The sequence below is a fragment of the Natrix helvetica genome (genome assembly GCF_964273705.1).
Source record: "Natrix helvetica genome assembly, chromosome: 3".
Classification (NCBI taxonomy): Eukaryota; Metazoa; Chordata; class Lepidosauria; order Squamata; family Natricidae; genus Natrix; species Natrix helvetica.
The window spans coordinates 126463032-126485239 of record NC_138549.1 but is presented as its reverse complement, the minus strand read 5'-3'; the positions used below and the strand labels follow the sequence as shown (position 1 = coordinate 126485239).

The 22208-nt window shown below is 38.8% G+C and overlaps 1 protein-coding gene across 3 annotated transcripts in view; it reads left to right on the top strand.

Annotated features, from left to right (window-relative positions):
* Positions 1-22208, top strand: part of TFEB (transcription factor EB) — a 75442-nt gene that overhangs the window by 14811 nt on the left and 38423 nt on the right. Inside the window, exon 2 of one of the 3 annotated variants that reach the window (XM_081946678.1) lies at positions 15237-15326. The exons of the other annotated variants lie outside the window; for them this stretch is intronic. The gene's annotated coding sequence lies outside the window, so the exon portion shown is untranslated. The remainder of the gene's footprint in view (positions 1-15236; positions 15327-22208) is intronic. 3 annotated transcript variants of the gene reach the window in all.

Sequence of the window (22208 nt, the reverse complement as noted above, 5' to 3'; positions counted from 1 at the left end):
AATTCTATGCTCTTTAAGTACTTCCAAAAATGAAAGAATAGAAGTAGCTATGGTATTTACAAAAAGCAGTTTTGCATTTCTTCCTGGGAACACCCATGCAAAAAGAAGAAAATTGTCTCATACTCAAGCTTCAAGCAAGCAGGCATCATATTCAAAGCATCAGGAGAAGAGGAGTGGGTAGAAAAGGAAAAATATATTGTCAGCTTGAAAACATTTTCCTCATCCTAAATCAGTCTGTTTCACATATATAATTTCTCCTACACTAAACTTCATGTTACACGAAAACACAAAGCAAGTGGCTATTTTTTGTTTATACATTTGTTATGTTTACAAGCATACTTAACCTGGTTGACACTATTTTGAGTCATAACAAACAAGCTGGTTTCATATACTACCTGCTAAATCACACACAAAAAGAGCCCTAATAAAGTTTAACACAAATGAAGTGTGGCATGCTGTGCAAATACATCTGCTGGGTATTGAGTTGACATGGGTAAGTGTGCTATGTGTCCATAAGAGGAAATTCTTCAACATTCCTAGCACCAATAGATGGACTACCATGAGATGCGGTGTTGGTTACCAACTTGGCTTTCTTTAAAAAAAGAATAGGACAAATGTATGGAAGTCATGTGGATTAACAGCTATTAGCCTAGATGACAGCATGGCTGCATCTGAAGGCCATCTGCTGAGAGACTAATGGGCTTCTTTATGCAATTGGTTGGCCTCTGTGAGAACAGACTGCTGGAATAGATAGGCCAAGGCTCTGATCCAGCAGGGCACCGCTTATGCCCTTCCTTCCTTCCTTCCTTCCTTCCTTCCTTCCTTCCTTCCTTCCTTCCTTCCTTCCTTCCTTCCTTCCTTCCTTCCTTCCTTCCTTCCTTCCTTCCTTCCTGTCATTTGGAGGATTACAACATATGTTACTACTTGCATGCAAAAAAGCAACAAAAGAGCTACATGCTATGCATTTATGCATTACAGAGTTTAATTATTTCAAATTATCATAATATAATTATAGTTATACTATGGATTAATGGTAGGTTAAGAGTGAAATGAAGATAGAGTAATGTATGGAATTTAAAAAGTCAAGGCCACTAGCTATTTGGACCTACAAATAATCATGTTTCCTTTTTAATTTTTGCCAGACTCTATATCTGAGTTACAGGAGGTCACTAATTTGGTCTGTCCTTGATCCCTAAGTGGGAATATTATGCTGTCTCATTGTGAACATGAAATATTCTGCATTTGTAAGGTAACCCACAAATTTCCTAACCTCAAACAGCAGAGTTCTGGGACTCATCTAGATGCAACCTCCGCAAAATGCAATGAGAATTACACTAAGGAAAAAAAAATCAGCCAGTTTGGTTGCACTTTCCTTGCCTACAAACTATGCAAAACTCAATCCAGTCATGTCTGTGAAGTGAATCGCAATTAATGCTGCTAAGTAAAAAATATGTGTAGCAAACATGGCCAAAGATAGAGGAAAGTTGTATTCTTTTCCAAACATTACCACAGAATTGCTATACTACTTCAAACGTCTTCCCTCTATTTTCTTTCCATTAATTTTAGTTCAAATTTCTCTCATCATCCCACTATTCTAAAACAGTTTATATTAAACTTTGTAAATCTGCGGCTATTCATCCCAGTCACTTGCAACATATTCCAGCATCACTTAGTCAATGAAGTTATATAAATCTCATATTGTTGTTGTTGTTATATCAGAAAAATAATGATACTGAACGAAACTATAAGTCTAAAATGAACACATGGCTCTAGCAATTATTTTCTGGGAACTAGTTATTCCAGTGTTCTGGAAAGAAACTCAAAATTCATTGGTTTTCAGCCCTTTGTGTTTTGACAACCCCTTTCTTACAATCCCAAGGCCAGAAATTTAGGATAAATCACATTAATTTAAATTTTGGTGCATTCTTAAATGTTCCTGTATTCACCACAACTTTTCATTGTGAATATAAACTCTAGGAAATGTCCATTTCTGCAGTGTTTGGGATTTGGTCTAAGTTCTTCTGATGTATATTTGCATATATGAAATATTTGTACACTTTTTGCTGAATACTGTTGTAGAAAGAAATATTCTGGAAATGGTGGAGTTAGGAAATCATTACAGAGTCCTTGATGCTCTCTGAGCTTGTTTTCCCCCCTTGCAGTCATTCATTACCTCACTAGGTAGCATCATCAGTTCTGGTGAGTATGGGTTTGATCCCTGTTGATATACAATAGTTTGCCCTGATGTAAACATCTGCAAGCAAACAACCAAGCTCAGAGAAGACTCCACGTTCAACGCCCGAGATACATATATTCTGTGTCGTCCGTCCCCCCCATGTTTTGTGCTAATCACATTGGGTTTAGCATACTCCACAGTTCCTGATCCACAATCTCTACATCTTTCCATTTAAGATTGGCTCTAGGTTTTCTTTGGCCTTCCTCTTCTGTTAGGCAATCATTATTAATAAGAAACTAAATTGGGGCACAAACCTTTTCAGCAATTTTATTTTTAATATGTCAGTTAGATTGCAGAATCACTGCAGATTTTTTATGATCTAACAACCAATAGAATACAAGCAAATTCTATTCAGCTGATTAAACTGCTGTTGTGTATCTGTTAAATAGTAGACTGTTTAAAGTTACACAGAAGCCTTAAGATATTTTCCATAATACTTAATTCATTTATACCCAACATCAGAATCACAGAATTTATTTTATAAGTTGAAGAAAAGACATTGAGAAGGAGATATTTTCTACTACATTATCCAGCTGCAGGAATACACACCTTCTCTTCTTCTGCCTCCATACTCTTAGAAGACAGCTTTCATGGCACCATCAGCAACTGAACCTATTGTTGCTTCATTCTTTTCACAGTCTTTAAATTGAATGTCTGTGATTTGGGGGAGACAGAAGGGTCAAGTGCTTATAGGGCATGTTATACACATCTAAAGGCAAGGAAATGTTGTAAAATCTCAACCACAAATCTCTGTGGATTTAATTTCCTCCCATCATTGAGACAAGAGCCTTAATTTGAGAACCACTGTCTCCATGGCTTTCCTCTTGCTGTGACTCAGGAACAAGAGCAGCAGGATTGCTGTCCTCACAATAATGACATTTCTCTACACTGCTGCTGTCAGAGGAGGAGTGAAAAGCACGGAAAGACACTCTTCTCTGCTGCCTGTCCCTCTTCATCCATGGGCTGAGCATGGATCATTTGCTTCCCCTAGCTTTTCCTTTGCCCCTGCACTGGCTAGAAAGCAGGACTGTGGCCCTCATCAGTAGCAGCAGCAGCTTATCACCACATGGGAACTAAATACAGATCCCTCCAGGCCTAATGGCTGTTGTGGTTGAGAGGCGTGATACTGTTCTCCAGCAAGTGCAGAGGGTAAGAGAAGGTGCCGTGAGTAATAGAGGAAAAGCAATGGATTCAACACTGTGCTGTGAGAGATAGAAGAAACTGAGAAGACCTCCTTCCCTGATCTTCATTCCGCTGACAGAATTGCAGCTTGGCCTGGGCACTTGGCTATGGAGTACAGACAGATACCCAAATGGGAGAAGGAAGATGTGGGATAGGAAGGAGGCTGAGATTGGTGTGATGGAAGGTGTGGATTGTGCAGAAGTTACGGTTTGTGGAAGGTATTCCATGAGGATGGTTACTGAACAAATGAAAAAGAAAAGAATAATTTGTCAAAGGGTATTGACTCTTTGGCAGCCCAGCCAAAAGTGGTCATGGAGGTATAGACATAGCAGGATGTAGGAAATTAGCACCTGCCCCTCTCCTGGGAAAATGAAATATTCTACGAAATATTAAAAAGGCAGAATATTATATTTTCCCTAAGGAGAAACATGTTTCTAAAGACAAACCCAGCTGTCTGGCCCCCACCAGCAGATATTTTGGTGCCAACCTATCTACAAAACAAAGGCTGGGCCAGCATATCTATGACACAAAAGACATGGTCCTCAGGACATGATAGGATTAGCCCTCACTCAAGATCCAAACCAGGACAAAGCCATTAAGCTATAATAGGAATTGCCCAAAGCCTCTTCATTACATCATCACCCAGCAAGATTCAAACAGGCGTGGGAGTTTGACAAACAATCAGAATGCATTTCTTACACAAGAAGAGGAAGCTCCAAAGTGGGGCCCAAGAGAGGGTATAAATCTATCTCCCTCTCTCAATCATGTGCTCTTTTTGCCCAGGACCTCAAACCATGTGGTCTTGTCCACCATTAAACTACCTTTCCAAGCAGCCTCCATGTTTCCAGTGTCTTTCTTCCCACTTGGAACTGAACCCGGATGGACATTTCTTCCAACAAGGAAGAGAGGGCAACATTTCTTTAGTGAGTCAACTACAGGTCATTGGCCTCCCTGAGATGACTCCTTTGTGCAGCACAAAAGGTTTATGCAGCATACTGACTTTTGTTTTCTGATGGAAAACGTTTCTTTCCATATTCTTTAAAAGTCAGGGGCCATCTTAGAGCAAAGAGGCTATTAAATGAGCCTAGGTTATCGATAGGAAAGAACCAGATGATGGTAGCAGAGGTTAGCAAAGTTGAAGCCCACCGAAATTTTGAAAAGGACATATAAATAAACTTTCTGTCTAAAAGTGAGTTTTGTGAATTATGTAGAGTAAACATGTACCTTGTGTGCATCCATGTACTTTTGTTTTTTCACATTAATTAAAAAAAATCTAGTGATTGAGTCATTGGGTTAGAGAATTGCACAGCTTCCTAAATCAATTAAAAAATCATAATCAATCTTCCTCTACTACAATGTTGCTTAACTGTCTGGTTCAGGAAAATGTTTGACCCGGGATCGTTTTTCATACTGTGGTTGCTGAAAAAAAGCCCATCCCTTTTGCAGCTGTGCTGGTTTTCCAGTGAAAATGGTGATTGCTGATTGAATATTATGGTATCACTAATAAACACAGAAATTAAGGAAAAAAAGGCAGTTGCACTTGGCAAATGCATGTCTAGGCAAAGAAGAGCAAGTGGTGCTTGTAAAGCCACTACATTGTGGCAGTTTTTCTTTGAGCTGCTTTTTATGGCATACTCAATAAGGCATTGTTAGGTAAACTATGACTTTGTGTGGTGCACAAACCAGTTCAATGAATAAAATGGATCCCTCCAGTGCTCGCATTCTGTGTAATAACCTAAAGACTTTTTAATATGCCTATAATTCTCAGCTACACTGACCATTGGCTTCCTAGAGCAGAGGTGTCAAATTCACGTCACGGCAGCATCATGTGACATATCAGGACTTTTCCCCCCCCTTCACTAAACTGGGCGTGGCGTGGCCAGCAACTGACGCATCCAGCCCCGCGGGCCAGGAGTTTTGCAGCTCTGTCCTAGAGGATTATGGGAATGGTAGTCCAGTACTTCAGAGCGGCACAAGGTTGGGGAAAGCTTCTTATTTATTTATTTATTTATTATTCATATTTATAGACCGCCCCCTCTCCCGAAAGGGACTCGGGGCGGTGTACAGTCACTAAAATACGTTATAAAATACATACAAAACAGTTAAATAATTAAATACGTAGGTGGAGGAGGTTGCAAGACTGTACATAGAATAATAAATATTAAATATAGTATATAGTGTATTAAAAACTTTTAAAACCCCAAACCCAATTAAAATGAATAAATCCCCGCTGTGGCATTAACACAAGACAGGATTCACACATTGCATTGATTGGTTTTTAATCTACCTTGTTGTATGAAGCCAGCCAATCTGGTTATATGTCTTACAAAGATTTAAATCCAGATACATTTAGAATTGATTATAGCTTAGTTATAGTCCTTTTCAACAAAAATAATCTTCACTCAGAACTTCACTTCTGTACTCACATATGCACAAACTGCACTGATTCTTTATTGTAATCCTTTGTAAATAGTAATAAATGTCACTTTGACTAACCTCTGTGCTCCAGATATGTCTGGATCAGTTCCTATCTTTATTCACTCTCTGACATGCACCTATAAATTTATTATGTCATAGACTTTATGGAGCTGAATGTTATGTGAAATAAAGCTTTCCTTGATTTGCTGGATTAAAGTAAAATGTTATTTTAGTGTTTGACCTATGTAAGACCCTCTTTCTTTTCCTTGATAAAGGATTGTAATGTAAATATTAGGAGAGAAAGCTGAGAATGAACTTTAGTTGCTCTGAAACACGATAGTAATTTATCTGTAAACCTCATGAAATTTTTTAGAAGATGTAAATATATTAAAGTAATGGTCAATATAATTCTTCTTATATTATTTTTTAAGAAACCTATTGGCAGTTGTTACTTGTAAATGTATAGTTATGAGAAGAGGTCATGAAGAGCAAAGGAGAAGTGCTTGTGAGTTTGATTTGAACAACAGTCGAGGTCTTATTCGGAAGTTAAGTCACAGTCTGTTCTTTTCACTTGTTTATTATTGGGAATGAAGGACAGCTGCAGCCCCTGAACACAAGAGAGATTAATACAGCCACTGAAATAACTATATAATGGTAGCCCTCCCAGTAGAGAACTGCATATTTATAAATATTCTGCCTAGAACGGTGTGGCATACTAGCCAAATAAACCAGGAGAAACAAAGAGACAGTCTATAATTTCAGAGAGTCTAATTTCTCCCAAGTAAGTTTTTAAAATGGTTTGTATCCTTGTGAATTTATTATTGGTATAGAACTAGTATGAATGGTCTTTCAAGAAACTGAATGCAAGACAAAATAGTACTATAAGTTGAGGAATATGTTACACTGCAAATGTTAAGGAAGTTTACTTAGTAGTACTTTATAAGAAATGATAATTTCAATTCATTTCTGATTATTATAATTATGTGATAAAAGATTCTTATATTTTCAGCTCATTTTCCTGGCCTTGGGATGTGGTTGAAACCTGGAATCATTTTTAAATTCTGATGCTGCTTATAACACCTTATTTTCTAAGCTATATCTGATGAGTGGACATACATTTCATGGCATATGCAAGCGGGAATATTATTTTCTCTTGCAGTGTTGTATATGTAACAAAATTCAATTGTGCACTTTTGTGGTATTTGTAAATTTAAAAGAGAATTATAATAAAGGAGTTGGATTTATATTTGAAGCTGCCTTAAAGTCAACACTGAACCTGCAAAAAGAGGAGTACCAATTGCCCATGTAGACTGTAAGGATTGGAAGAGGCAGAACCAGTGGTGGGTTCTGGATCCCCGTGCAACCGGTACGGTGCAACAGGGCCCGGCGTTCACCACATGAATGCACGCTTTGCGCGCATGCATTCTTATTGTCTGCAACGCTCCGTGACGCCTCCACAACGCTCCAGCTGCTTGGCGGAGTGTCACGCAGGCAATGTCTGCTCCATGCGCGGAAGCCCTGAAGAGCTCAAATACAAGTAAAGATGGCGGGTGGGCCCTCCGGAGCACCGTACCGGAACGGTACCCGGTGCTCCCGTCAGGCACTGGTACACCTTTACCGGGGCGTACCGGTCGTAACCCACCACTGGGCAGAACTCTAGAGAGTACATCCATCAACTAGCAGTCAGAAGACATGATGAAACTCACTTATCTTACATCCCATGGACAGAATCCAATATAGCTTCAAATACAAAACTGTAGGTATCTGAGATCAAGGTAAATCCAAAAATACTAGAGAAATCCTGGAAACTTGGCACTCAGATAAAGCAGCCATTAACAGGTCTCTAGAGATAAGCAACATTTGCACACCATTCAAGAGAGACAATAAAAAAGCTAAAAAGGAAACAAAAAGACCAGAACACTTCCTCACCAACTATCGACACCCAGGCAAGCAGGAATTAACACTAGAAAAAAAATTAGGAAATAATGCTCTAATCAAGGAACTATCAACTCAGACAATCAAGCAGTAAATTACAAGGAATTATCTAGGAGAAAAGCACCCCCACCAATACTGACAGGACAAGCCAATATAAACAAAGAGCCTGTGCATATATCTACTGCCTTCTAGTACTAAATATGTTACCTAGTTGGGTAATGAAACATCTGCAGGAAAACAACCAAACTCAGAGAGCACCAAGAACTCCACAGTAAAAGAAACTGTTTCCCCACTCAAGATGCTACCTCCCCCAATAAGTGATAACAAGTAAAGCTGGCTCCATCATTTAACTCTCTGAGTCCAGCACTATTCCTGAGGCTACAGGCTAGGCTAGCTGCAAGGTTTCTGACATATAGTAATGATATATTACAGTTGGATGATTGGAATGGTCAACCACTGCCGTTACTGTATGCAAATCAGAGGTTCTGTGCACATAAACACTAAGCAACATTTTTTTTGTGTGTGATCAGGAGTACAAAAAGTTGCTTGAAAAAACAGATTAAATCTGGCAGGCTTCTGTTGTACGTTGAAATCAATGTTCTTGTGCTTTACTGATTTTCCCCCCTAATTTAATTGTAATTTCTACAATTAAAGCAATCTTTGATGAATTTGCCCCAGAGAAAGCATGCATGCATGCATTCAGGAAGGAAGGAAGGAAGGAAGGAAGGAAGGAAGGAAGGAAGGAAGGAAGGAAGGAAGGAAGGAAGGAAGGAGGTAGTAGTAAAATGTAGTCTTCAGTGTGGAAGGGGGAGTCATGTACTTAATTGGTACAGCACATTGATTAGAAAGTAAAGAGATATTAAGTTATATGCGGTGCTCAACCTGATTAACACTACTGTTATTGGAGTCCACAAGTGACTTTTGATAAAGCAGAGTAACTTGGGTAAGTCACTTCTATATACAGAAAATATTTTGTCCTAATTTGAGAAAGACAGGAAAATTATGGACATTCATGCAAAAATCCAAACACAGGATTATTCAAGAGCTGGCACAAAGTGTCACTTTAGTTGAACTTCTGAATAAACGCATGCTTAAAAACTGCATCCAGTTTTGGTCGCCAGGAGGTAAAAAAGATGTTGAGACTTTAGAAATAGTGCAGAAAAGAGCAACATAGATGATTAGGGAATCAGAGGCCAAAACATACGAAGAACGCTTGCAGGAACTGGGTATGTCTAGTTTAATGAAAAGAAGGACTAGGGGTGACATGCTAGCAGTCTTCCAATATCTCAGGGGTTGCCACAAAGAAGAGGGAGTCAAGCTATTCTCCAAAGCACCTGAGGGCAGAACAAGAAGCAATGGGTGGAAACTAATCAAGGAGAGAAGCAACTTAGAACTGAGGAGAAATTTCCTGACAATTAGAACAATTAATCAGTGGAACAACTTGCCTCCAGAAGTTGTGAATGCTCCAACACTGGACGTTTTAAAGAAGTGATTAAACCTTTTGTCTGAAATGGTGTAGGGTTTCCTGCCTAAACAAGGGGTTGAACTAAAAGACCTGTGAGGTCCTTTCCAACTCCTATTCTATTCTATTCTATTCTATTCTATTCTATTCTATACTATTCCATTCCATTCCATTCCATTCCATTCCTTTGTAGTCTAGTCTGTTAGACTTGATTTATTTATCTAGGTAAAGATAAAGATTCCCCTCACATGTGTGCTAGTCCCCAACTCTAGGGGGCGGTGCTCATCTCCATTTCAAAGCCAAAGAGCCAGATGTCTGAAGACGTCTCCATGGTCATGTGGCCGGCATGACTAAACGCCAAAGGTGAAAGGAACACTGTTATCTTCCCACCAAAGATGGTTCCTATTTTTCTATTTTCATTTTTACATGCTTTTGAACTGCTAGGTTGGCAGAAACTGAGACAAGTAACGGGGGATCACTCCATTATGCGGCACTAGGGATTCGAACTGTTGACCTTTCTGATTGGCAAGCTAAGCGTCTTAGCCACTGAGCCACTCTGTCCCTCATTTTTTTTTTAGTTACAGTAGTTTTAATATTAAATAGAAAGGCTTTTGCTACTTGTGCCAGCCTTTGCCAAAGAGGAAGCTAATAAAACTTTCATACATTCTCATGTGCTTTGTGAAGTCTCAGGTCATCTCTTTGTTAAGGATGCTGCCATTCAATTTTCTGGGTTTGCAATTAACACATATATTTCTGCAGACAAATTGTGTTTTTTTTTGTATCAGTAGAATAGTTTTAACTTCTGGTGCTAGAAAGCTCATTATATTTTGTTTTTAATTGCATCTTGGATAATCTATTATTTTATTTATTGTTCTTTGAATCAGAGTTTTGTCTAAATTAGAAATATCAAAAGTGGCTAACAATGAAATATGGATAAAATAATGAAGTTAAATGATTAAGAAACATAAACTAAATATATTAAAAAAACAGTTACATTAACATATTTAAGTTTATTTCGACAAGATAACAAATGTCAAAAGCTTTTCTCTATAAAAACATTTTTGACTATGGGCAAAAGAATCAAACAGGGATATGAAGATAGCTTGGGTTAGGGTTAGGGTTAGAGTTAGGGAAATGTTTTCAACCATGTCTCTAATTTTCTACTTATGCCAGCATCTAATATCTCAAATATAGATGAGTCTTTATCTTCACCAAATATAATATGTTACCATGAGGTGCTGCAATAGCTGCCTTATACATGCCCTAAAAAAAGAATTTGTTGGCCTTATTCTTCTGCATTGTCCTTTCTATTCATCTTAGTCTAAGAATTTATTTACACTGTCTTTTATCCAATTATCATGGAAAGCTGCATGACAAATATCCCATTCTTCTCCTTGAATATGTGAATACTGTAATCACATCTAGCAAACTTGCACAATTCAATGCAGTTGATATAGCAATTAGTTATAAGATTGTTTAGTCTTGTACTATAAATCGAAGTCTTTAAATTTTTTGTTCGTTTTATATAATAATAGGCTAATATATCATTGGTGATTAACTACATTGCTTCCTTTTATACTTCTTTTGATTGTACAGATACTCCTCATTTAGCAGCCCCACTTCAGACCGGTAACTCAGTTGTTAAACAAAGTGGTTGCTAAGTATTTATGATCTTACTTCAGCTTTCCTTCTGCTTTAGAGACTTGTGAAGGTAATAAATGTGAGGACTGCTTGTAAAATTACTTTGTCATCACCATAAATGCAAATGGTTGCTAAATGAGGTAGTCAGTAATCAAGAATTACCTATATTGTCCGGTGTGTTTTGGTCCACTGCATAATTTATTATTATTATTATAGTTGATCACATAGTCAGCCAGTATTTAGATAGAATATAGTATGTTTATCCATCTATCAAGTCCTTTCCAAAGAACTGGGATAAGCAGAAGTTGTTTGATACTGTTAAAGGTGTTGCAGGAGATAAGCTGTTTCAAGTAAAGCTGCCTTTTGCAATTGACTGATAATGATTTTGTCAATGCTGATGATTTTCAGGTGTGCTCCAGATGTTTTTGGGTTGCATAAAATTTGCTTTCCTTTACCACAATTGTTCTTCTGTTTGCAAATGTTTGTATTTTGTGATTTTTCCCTTAGTTCTTTGTGTTCTATTTTGTGGCTTATTATTATATACATAACAATGTGAATTCACAGATGGCTGTTCTTTAACTGGTATTTTATTTTTTTGTATCCTGTCTTTATTATTTTTACAAATAACTCAAAAGTATTGGTCTTCATATACATCAAGTATTTCTCAATAAACCTAGGGAGTTATAATGTATTGGCCTAGTATATATCATTCCCGTGGCCTTTTGTAATTGATTTTATCAATGCACAGATTTTCTAAGTGCCGTTCAAGATTCTATAGCAGTTTTTAACTCTGTTGCTACAGAGTAGTAATATGTAGTAATATATTGCACTACAATATCTAGAGTCTTCAGATTGGAATAGCATATAAATATAAATAAGTAAATTATGACATGTTTGAGAGACCAAAACTATGAACTAGGTTGGCATTGGTTTTTTTTTTATTTCAAGAATATTTTGTAAAATCCTTTTGTGCCATGATACACTTGGCAACATTGCTCAGCATGTACAGTTGGAATAGTTAGCATGTTGGTGCTGCCAGGAAACCAAAGTCTGGAGAGGCTCAGATGATGGTGTGAAATGACTACAGCTGTGTCACAAGTGGATGAACTCAGGACTTTGTTTTGATTTTGGAACAGGAATTTTAAACTCTGTTACATCTATTTTAGGATTACTTTTCAATTTTCATCTATTTCCACCTTAAAAGGATTGGATTGGATTGGATTTATTAGATTTATATGCCGCCCTTCTCCCAAGGACTCAGGGCGGCGTACAGCATTAAAAAACACATAGTACAAAAGTTAAAAGGAAATTAGAAACAGTCCAAAAAACAAATCCAATTTATATAACACTCACATTTTAAAAATTAAATAAAATTAACAGGCCAGGCCGGCTTGCTGGAAAAGCCAACTTTTTAGGGCACGTCGGAAGGACCGGAGGTCAGGGGTTATGTGAAGCTCCGGGGGCAGCTCATTCCAGAGGGAAGGCGCTCCCACAGAGAAGGCTCTCCCCCTGGGGGTCACCAGCCGACACTGTCTGGCCGACGGCACCCTGAGGAGGCCAACTCTGTGGGATCGTACTGGACGGTGGGAGGCTATTGGTGGCAGTAGGTGGTCTCGCAGGTACCCTGGACCTAAGCCATGGAGCGCTTTAAAGGTCATAATTAGTACATTGAATCGCACCTGGAAGACAACCGGTAAGCAATGCAGGCTGCCTAAAAGGGGTGTAACATGGGAGCACCTAGGTACCCCCATGATAACCCGCGCGGCCGCATTCTGGACCAGCTGAAGCCTCCGGGTGCTCTTCAAGGGCAGCCCCATGTAGAGAGCGTTGCAGTAGTCCAGGCGAGAAAGGACGAGGGCATGAGTGATTGTGCACAGAGCATCCCGATCCAGGAAGGGGCGTAACTGACGTACCAGGCAAACCTGGTAAAAGGCCCCCCTGGTCACTGCCGTCAGATGTTCTTCTAAACTAAGCCGTGTATCCAGGAGGACTCCCAGATTGCGAGCCTTCTCTGAGGGGGCTAAAATTTCTCCCCCTATCCTCAAAGATGGAACAAGATGCACAAATCGGGATGACGGAAACCATAGGCACTCAGTCTTGGAGGGATTGAGCTTGAGCCTGTTCCTCCCCATCCAGATCCGCACAGCCTCCAGGCATCGGGACATCATGTCGAGGGCATCGTTTGGGTGGTTTGGGGTAGAGATGAAAAGTTGGGTATCATCAGCATATTTATGATACCGTACCCCAAAACCACGGATGATCTCGCCCAGCGGTTTCATATATATGTTGAACAGTAGGGGTGAGAGAACCAACTCCTGGGGTACCCCACAAGTGACGCACCTGGGGGTCGATCTGTGCCCTCCAGTCAACACAAACTGCGACCGATCCGATAGGTAGGAGGAGAACCACCGTAAAACGGTGCCCCGCACTCCCAACCCCCCGAGTCGTCACAGTAGGATACCATGGTCAATGGTATCGAAAGCCGCCGAGAGGTCTAATAGGACCAGGACAGAGGAGCAGCCCCTGTCCCGGGCCCGCCAGAGATCATCGACCAACGCGACCACTGCCGTCTCCGTGCTGTACCCGGGCCTGAAACCCGACTGAAACGGATCCAGGTAGACAGCTTCATCCAGGTACTGGGGAAGCTGACGTGCTACCACACTCTCGACAGCCTTCGCTACAAAGCGAAGGTTGGAGACCGGACGGTAGTTGGCTAAAGAGGCTGGGTCCAGGGAAGGCTTCTTAAGGAGGGGCCTCACCACCTCCTCCTTCAAGGCGGTGGGAAAGAACCCCTCTCTCAATGAAGCATTGGTAATCGCCTGGAGCCAGCTTCGTGTCACCTCCCGGGAAGCCGAAACTAACCAAGAGGGACATGGGTCCAGCACACAAGTGGCAGCACTGAGTCTCCCCATAATCCTGTCCATGCCTTCGGGGGTCACGGGGTCAAACCCATCCCAGATTGTTTCCTCAAGATTCATCCCCGTCGGCTCACCCAAATCTACCCAGTCAGAGTCCAAGCCTGTCCGGATCTGAGCGATTTTATCCTGCAGATACTGAACAAATTCTTCAGCCCTACCCTGCAAGGGGTCTTCCCCAGTTCCTTGGTTAAGTAAGGAGCGGGTCACCCTAAACAGGGCGGCTGGGCGGTTAAAGGTAGGAGAATAAAATCAGGCAGTGTAGTCAAAGATGATTGTTTGAACTGTAAAAAAAGATAGAGGGACAGAGTTTGGGCTTATAATCAGTAATGTAAAATGTTTTTGTTTCAATTCCTTTGTCCCTTCCTAGTATTCTTCCCAACTCCACACACACACCCCAATTCCCAAGTATTCCCTAGTATTTCAGTTAAAAACATTCATGTAACTTGTATTATACATTGTGATTGTTGTTGAAAAGCTCTTAAACTTTTTAAAGTTTCTTAAAATAAAAAATTGTCACTGAAAACATTAACATTGAATGAATGAAAATCTATAAGCATATGCTATGTAGGTAGTAATCAGGAATGTGAAGAACGTCATAGGATTAACCAATGCATCAATTGTTTTCTGTGGAAAATCATGTTCTCAAATGAGCCCGTCCACTTTATTTGGAGATATCATTCAGGATCTGCCACCTACCCAGAGTGGTAATGTTTTCACTGTACTAAATATCTCAGCTTCTTCAAACTGTGGTATTTGAAACATGGAAGGGAAAACATTTGGCCTCTGACCCAATTACTTGTTAACAACACAACAGCCTACATCGCTGGAATGCCTGGGCTAAAACATTCTCACAGTTGAGTTGCTTATGGGCAGAGCTGTACAACTCTTGCTATTATTTGCAGCTATCCTCTGGTCTGTAAAACTACAGAACTGCTGCAGAGGTTATTAATAGGTTTCTTCTCCTCTTTGAGCCAAGGGAGTCATTTTCTACCAGTCATCATGTCTAGTTATTGTATATCTCAACCTGACTGAACCATCATGGAAGGATTCTATTGTGTACTCTTGGGCTTAATAAGATTCCAATAACCTCAGTTGCTCCATAGTTACTTTTAGAATGATCTCATGGGGGGAAGAATCAGGTACAGTTAAAAAAATGTCCATGACCAAGAATTAGTATACCACTGTCACTCTGTCCTGCAAAGCCTAATGGCAAGAGAGTGAGAATGCACTGCATATTCTCCTTTCATGTCAGGTAACAATGAAGCTCAACAGGCTTGTCCAGCAATCACATGAATTTTAGTGTTGGTTCTAAATCATCCCCCATATCCTTGATGCTGCAGGCAAGTGAAAGGCAGAAAGTTTAAAACCACTCACTTAATCTGATCCCATAGCTCAGTAGCTGTTCTACTAAGATTTCACTGTTGTCTGTTTTGCTATTTTATAGGGAGACTGGAGATCAAATCATAACATTCTTTTTAACTTAAAGTGCTCTGAAAGCTGTACTGTTTCAGAAACATAGACTACTTCACCTACGGTGAGCCCATTTTCATTGCTATCATTTTAATTTATTTTACTGAGAAGATTCATAAAATGCATTTTAAACTAAGCATTACAAATGAAATATAGCCAAACAGTAAAACAAAACCCAAACAACCTCTCCTCCAGATCTGTTAAAACTACTGTGTTGTTAATAGTGTATTTTAATTCATCTTGCCGTATTTGTTAATTTGTTCATTTATTACATTTACATCTGACAGCTCCAGGTTTACAGATGGCTGTCCCCTAATTTGCCTGCAGAGTAATGGTTGTAGACTAAGAGAAAGTTAACTAAATTAATCTGAGAGGTTCATCATGATCTAAAGCTGATACCTTAACTGCTATACCTGTATCGTTCTTAATTAGGTAGCTTTGTATCTCTAACAAAGAGCTAAATAATTACTTCACTTAAGTATTTGTAAAGAACTACAAATAGCCCTTCAATGGTGTGCAATAAATACTTTAAGTAGAATGAAAGTAAATGATAAATAAACCCGTGTGCTGTTAAAGGGAAAGCTGCTTAATTGTTAAAAACAAAGTAGCAAACAGATTGCATTGGTTTGGTTTTAATAAAAGATTTGTTGTATTGATGGATTGGCATAGTCTCTTATATATTCCTCATGAGAAAATGAAACTAGCTACAAGCCTGAAACAAGTCTGTAATTCTTCTGTTTGGAGAAAATTCCAGTGTATACTGAGCTATAGTTGGAGTCCACAGGCTCAATTCCATACCACTACAGCAGGAACTTTTTTGGGGAGGCAAATTTTTGGTAGAACGCTATATGCTTCTACCTATATGCTCAGATATCCTCTTCCAGGTACTAGTGATCTTATAAAATAGCTACTTTCCATTAGGAAAGTACAGTACATTTTTCTGAAGAAAACTGAGGACAAAGACTCCATACCTCCGTAGTAATATGTAGTAATATATTGCACTACAGTATGTAGAGTTTCTTTTCCATAAAAGTATGCTTGTCCCAATGACACGGTGGTATGGAGAAAAGAGACTACTTAGAGCTGCTTAGCCTGGCTAAGCACATCAGAGAAACCAGCCTGCTGCGACTAAATCCTGAGTCTTGGAATTCTTTTCTTGTGATGCGGCTTCAGCAAGATCTGTCAGCATCTGAGAATAGCCTAAACGTCATCAGAAATCAACTTGGTGTCTTGCCTCTCAGCAAGTGCTTATGGGATATTGTTTTCTGTTTGTTCCCCTAAGTAGGATTATGCAAAAGCTGGAGTGTTGCTTTCTGAGGATAATTGTAGATGTTGATCTGAACTTTTTTGGGGGTTTTAATGCAGTTTTAACTCAAGTTTTCTCACCTTTGGAAAAAAAGTGATTGTTGCAATCTGGTACACTGTGTAATTAAGAAGTATTGCAGATTTCTGCATAATACAGGGTATATGCAAACACAACCCTCATGAGTGTGAGCTTGTAATTGTGGCATACTACTATTACTAGTAGTTTTCCTGCATTTGCAGTATGAACAATTCCTTCTTTGAATGAGTAAACAATTGATTCCATGTGGGAAATTTGGGTTTGGTCTGTCTGTGGTTGATACTAATGGAAGCCAGTTCCAATCTGCTGAAAGTTGGCATTTCAGGGGATGCCTTCTTGATTAGGACTGAGCTCTCTGAGTTTAGTAACTGAAGCCTTCTGTATTTTCCACGGTTATTTAAAGCTTCCAATAAGGGAAGAGCTAAAAATAGTCTCTTCAGCTGGTCCTTGGAATATGTACAGTGAGTGGCATGCCTTGAGTGTCCTCTGAATCTCATACTCAAAGGAGAAAATGTGAGATGTATCTGATAACTAGTAAAATGTACTTCTCTTTGGCGCCATTTTTTGTAAAACTAAGCTGGCTGTTTTACAGATTTCTTAACATTTCTGGTTATGAGCACGAGGCTTCTGGCTAGTGCCAAAACAATCCTATCTCATCTCCTACATACTTGGCATGCCAAAATATTTGCTATCGGTGATTCAGTATATTTGTGAGCCATGTACATCAACTATATAGTGATGATTTCTTTTTACAAAGAAATCTGTATTTCTGGTCTGAATTTGTTTAGTACATAATTATTTCAAGCTTTGAAGATATGGCTGGTACCCCATTTTCTTTATATGACTTACAACACTATTTAAAACAAAAATAATAATAAAGTTCTTTGGAAAAAAGATGAGCCTCCATTGCAGCCTATACTCACTTCTTACAAACATAGTTATGGGTGAATAATCATGTGGCTAAATGGAATCATGTGTGTTTCTTTGTGCAGATATCTGCATCTGAATGACAAGCAGCACATCTTACACAATTAACTGCCCCAAAGGATTAAGTGTAATGTGGTAAAGGAGAAATATCTATGTGGCTGTATTTTTTACACGTGATTGACTTGCCATGTTGAGAAATCTTCATGCAGTTGATATTTTAGGCACCTACAATCTCTTTAGTTGAATGAACTGAACTTCAACATTTTCTGGTTTTCTCAGGAAAACATCTTTTGAGTAGCAGCAACAGAAACCCACATCTGTACTTGCCCCGAGTCCCTTCTGGGAGAGGGGGCGGTCTAGAAGCACAAATAAATTGAAATTGAATTGAATGTGTTTTGGTACTGCTTGGGACCTTACTAAATGCCTTTCCTGACGAAGCCTTCCATATGCCTTTGATTGTGATTCCAGTTTATGAGAGGTCTTCAGTGGCTTTCTGAATGTGAGATGTTTTGTACAACTTATGGGAAAATAATTATCTCCCATGTAAAAATTCTTCTAGAATATTACTATTCACAAATGGTGGCCAAATAGCTATCTTATGCAAGCCAATGTGCTGTTATTATTATATTTGGTCTTGGATTGTTTTGGTTTGATTTGTATGTATTTTAATAATGTTCCACCCTCCAGATGGGGTTTGACTGCATGGTTGTTCTGACTTCTGGAATTGCCATTCTACCATATCTGGAGCAAGTTATTGTTTCTGTTCTTCTCTTTATATATTCTTAATGATTTATTTAAAAGATTTGTATGGGTGCCCATCATCAGAACTTTGGGAAGGTCACGGATAATTATGCTCATGTGGTCCTTTGCCCTTGAGAGGATGTGTGCGAGACATATGGTACTATAAGAAAGGGTCTTACTTATAATGTGCTGCACAATTATTTTTATTATAGTTGTGTTGGAAATCACTTGGAATAAATGTTAGAAAGAGTGAATTATTTTAAACACTATATATTAGTTTCCTAAACCACATGATTATTTGCAATCATGATGATTCTTTGGCATTAAGGTTAAGCATACCTTTCAACAAAGGAAGTGAAAAAGACATTCATTCTGTATAAAGGAGCCTTGCAGTATTCAAAGAAGAATCCTACAAAGTAAGAGTCACATGGTTATGTTCTTCACAGATGATAATAATCCAAGTCTTCCTAGGTCTAGGAAGACAGAGGAAGAGAGATCTGTGTTTGTTTGTTTGAATTAATATAACAATATACAGTTTGCTGGATCTCTTTTGGTCATGCCACTATGTCCTGACCAGCTAGTATTATTCTGCTTTTCCACTTTCAGAATGTAATAGGATATTCAGAGGGTGCTGAAAATGTAGGCAGGGCAAGGTATTGCCATACAGAATTATTTATTGTGTTCAGTGTAAGGGATTTGTTCATTCATAGGAGGAGAGATCACTTTTGTATCATTCAAAGTCATGTGATTGGCAAATATTACCACTGAGCTTGTTAAACTCAACTCTGCTTTCCTCTCTGGATAAAAAAATGTGCAACCTTTTGAAGTAGAATTCAGTTGTTGAATTTTCAGGGGCCTGTTTGTAAATGGAGATGACCTTTTCAGTCAAGGTTCCAAATGCTCGTCAGCTACTAAAGATCACATGAAAATATGTCAGGAAATGGTCAAATTCCAACAATGGTACTTACGTATAAATACCATCAAACATCAAGCCATTCATATTTATGTTGCAGTGCTACACATATTTACCTGGCGGTATGACTCATTGAACTCAGTGGAGCTTTAGATAGTATGAATTGGAATGCAGGTAGTGTTTGCTTAGTGACCGTTCAAAGTTAGGACAGACTTCCACAGAGTTATTTATCACCTGGTTCCAGAGCTCTGTTCTGACTTAGGCTTCCCAAAATCCTTGCCCCGACAAAACCCCTTTTTGTTAAACTAATGTGAATTCCTCTCATTCACATCCAGCAAAGTCCCGACGGTCTTTCAAGGGTCAACCACAGACCTTATCAGGCTTGGACAGCTGCCAGGCAATGCTACACAAGAAAATACTTGGCAAGGAGTCTCTGAGGGTCTCGAACAAATCTTCACACTAATTAAATGAACTACTTGTCTCCTGCAAACTCCACTCCCCGTTCACTCCTCTTTATTCCCTATGGGAGGGACCATTCACCGTCCACCTGTGTCTTTACTCCTGAGTTAGCCCTTGTTCCATAACTGTTCCCTTCTCCTGGCAGTTCTGCGCATGCACACATCGGGAACAGGCTCCAGCTGTTCTTCTGCCCCACCCACTGCCCGCTGGCGGGCCACAACAAGCTACAACAACAGCAACTTCTTCCTTCATTCAGGTGATTTCATTTTGGCAACCAGTTCACATTTAAGGTTGTTTGTAGGGTCCCATGGTCATGTGACTGTGATTTTTTTTGGCATTTTTGGTCAGTTTTTACTATTTACTTCTGGTTTCCAGCATGGATTATTTTTTGTCCATTGAAGAAAATGGGTTTATGTAACTACTATGGCTTCAGTTAATAACCACATTTGGTTAATGATTGTCACAAAAAAAGTAATTAAATAGGGCACAGTCACATAGTGACCTGCTTAACAACTACCATGACATATGACGATAATTCCAGGTTCAATTCCAGTCATAGGCTGAGGACATCTGTGGTACTAAAAGCTTGACCACATTTGCTAAATTGCTTTTATATGAAATGTATAACATTATTAGGCTAAGAGGAATTCTACCTATATTAAATTGAAGTGCCTTTGCCAGGTTTCCAAATTTTATTTTGAAAATCTGAAATGAAAATAATTCCATCCAGGTGAGGGTAGACTATTAATATTCAGTAGAGATTTTAAAAATATAAGAACCCTGTTTTTTCAACATCAGAAGATGTTCATAGTTGGAGGTGCGGGAGGAAAATGTGAACAAGGGAGGTGGAATTCTATGAAGAAAAAATGGACAGGAGTAGGGGTCTTAATTCATTCCCAGAAGCAAAAAATTCCCAAAGTAACAATTTCTCCTGTTGTTAAGGAAGTTTCTAAGTAACTGTCCACTTATTGTATGCATTTGAGCTGTCATTAGGAAATAAGTGGACTCTGACTTGTATGTATTTTAAAATGGTGCCAATTAAAGTAAGGATTAAAGAAAGTAAATTATGCTCTTATTTAAACTTAGCCCTCTAATTAAACCAAAGTTGTATAGTTTAGTCCCAAAGAATAACTTCTTTTGCACAAATGAACTCAAAATGATTTCGTAATTCAGTATTCATTAACTCATTCTACATCTTTTCAGTAGTTGTCTCAGATTGATACTGGTATGTTGCTAAACCTCTTTAGGATTTTGGACTTGCTTTATGTTACATTTAAATCCTTGTACTTTACATGGTTAGAGGAGTTTTGCCAACCTGTGGAATGGGATGTATGACAATGCTAATGGATAGGACATTGTTCCCCAGGAGTGAAATTAGTTTGCATTTAGTATAGTGCTCTTAATTGTTAAAACAGAAAATATTAAAGCAGGGGTGTCCAAACTTGAGAACTTTAAGACTTGTGGACTTCAACTCCCAGAATTCCCCAGCCAGCCATGCTGGCTGGGGAATTCTGGGAATTAAAGTCCACAAGTCTTAAAGTTCTCAAGTTTGGACACCCCTGTATTAAAGGGATATAATTGAATACCTGAGTCATGTTTCTTTGGCAGAATGTAAGTGGGAGAAAGAATTTTAATAGAATTGTGAGAATCTGAGTTTGTACTCTAAAATGGGAAGTTTCTCGCATTCCACAGAGGCAAACTTGAAAATCTGATTTCAGTATGATGAATGCAATACAACTGCAGCTATGAAAGTATGTGGGGAACCACCGAGATAAAAAAAAATTGGGTATTTTTGTTGCACTGACTTGCTGTAACAGAGCAAATACACAGTTACTATCTTCATTAGGGAAATATAAATGTTTATTTCTACTTCTGTACGGCAGCATTTGAGAATGAAGGTAGCATTTTTTGGGCTTTATTTCATTTCATTCCTTTTTATTTCCTATTTTGGCTTTATTCCCCACAGACATATCAAATCCAGTGTGTCTATAAGCACAAATTTAGCAAGTAGCTAGATATTTTGGAGGAGGAGTTATGGAGACTTGCTGGTGACTCCTAACACAATTCGTAGATGGTGGTTTTATAGCTCATTGGTAAGTTTAGGTCACATCAAGATAATGAGCTAAATAGCTATGCTGTGTTGCAACTTCCTGTCTCTGTGGTTGCTAAACAATTATTTTAACAAAAGTCCTAAAATGAGGAAATTAAGGGTTCTAGTTGAGAATTTCAGATTAAAAAGTTTACTTGACGAAGAAATAAATAAGGAAAGGCTCATTTTCTTTAATTTTGTCACCTCTTCTTCCTATGCTTCTGATTAATAAGATAAATGAGTGTCAAATGAATATGATAATTGAGTTTGAGATCAGCTTGGGAGATGTCCTTTTGCTGCTTATTGATGAACTTGAGGAGATAGTCGTGTGACTGCTCTCAAGACTCGTGAAATTCTAATGTTTCGTCATAGGAGCAGTTTTCTTCATTTTGGAAAGTAGCAGACAGGAATAAGCTATACAACCAAAGCATTGGTTACTGCATGTGGGTCACATTTGACTATATGAATACCTTTT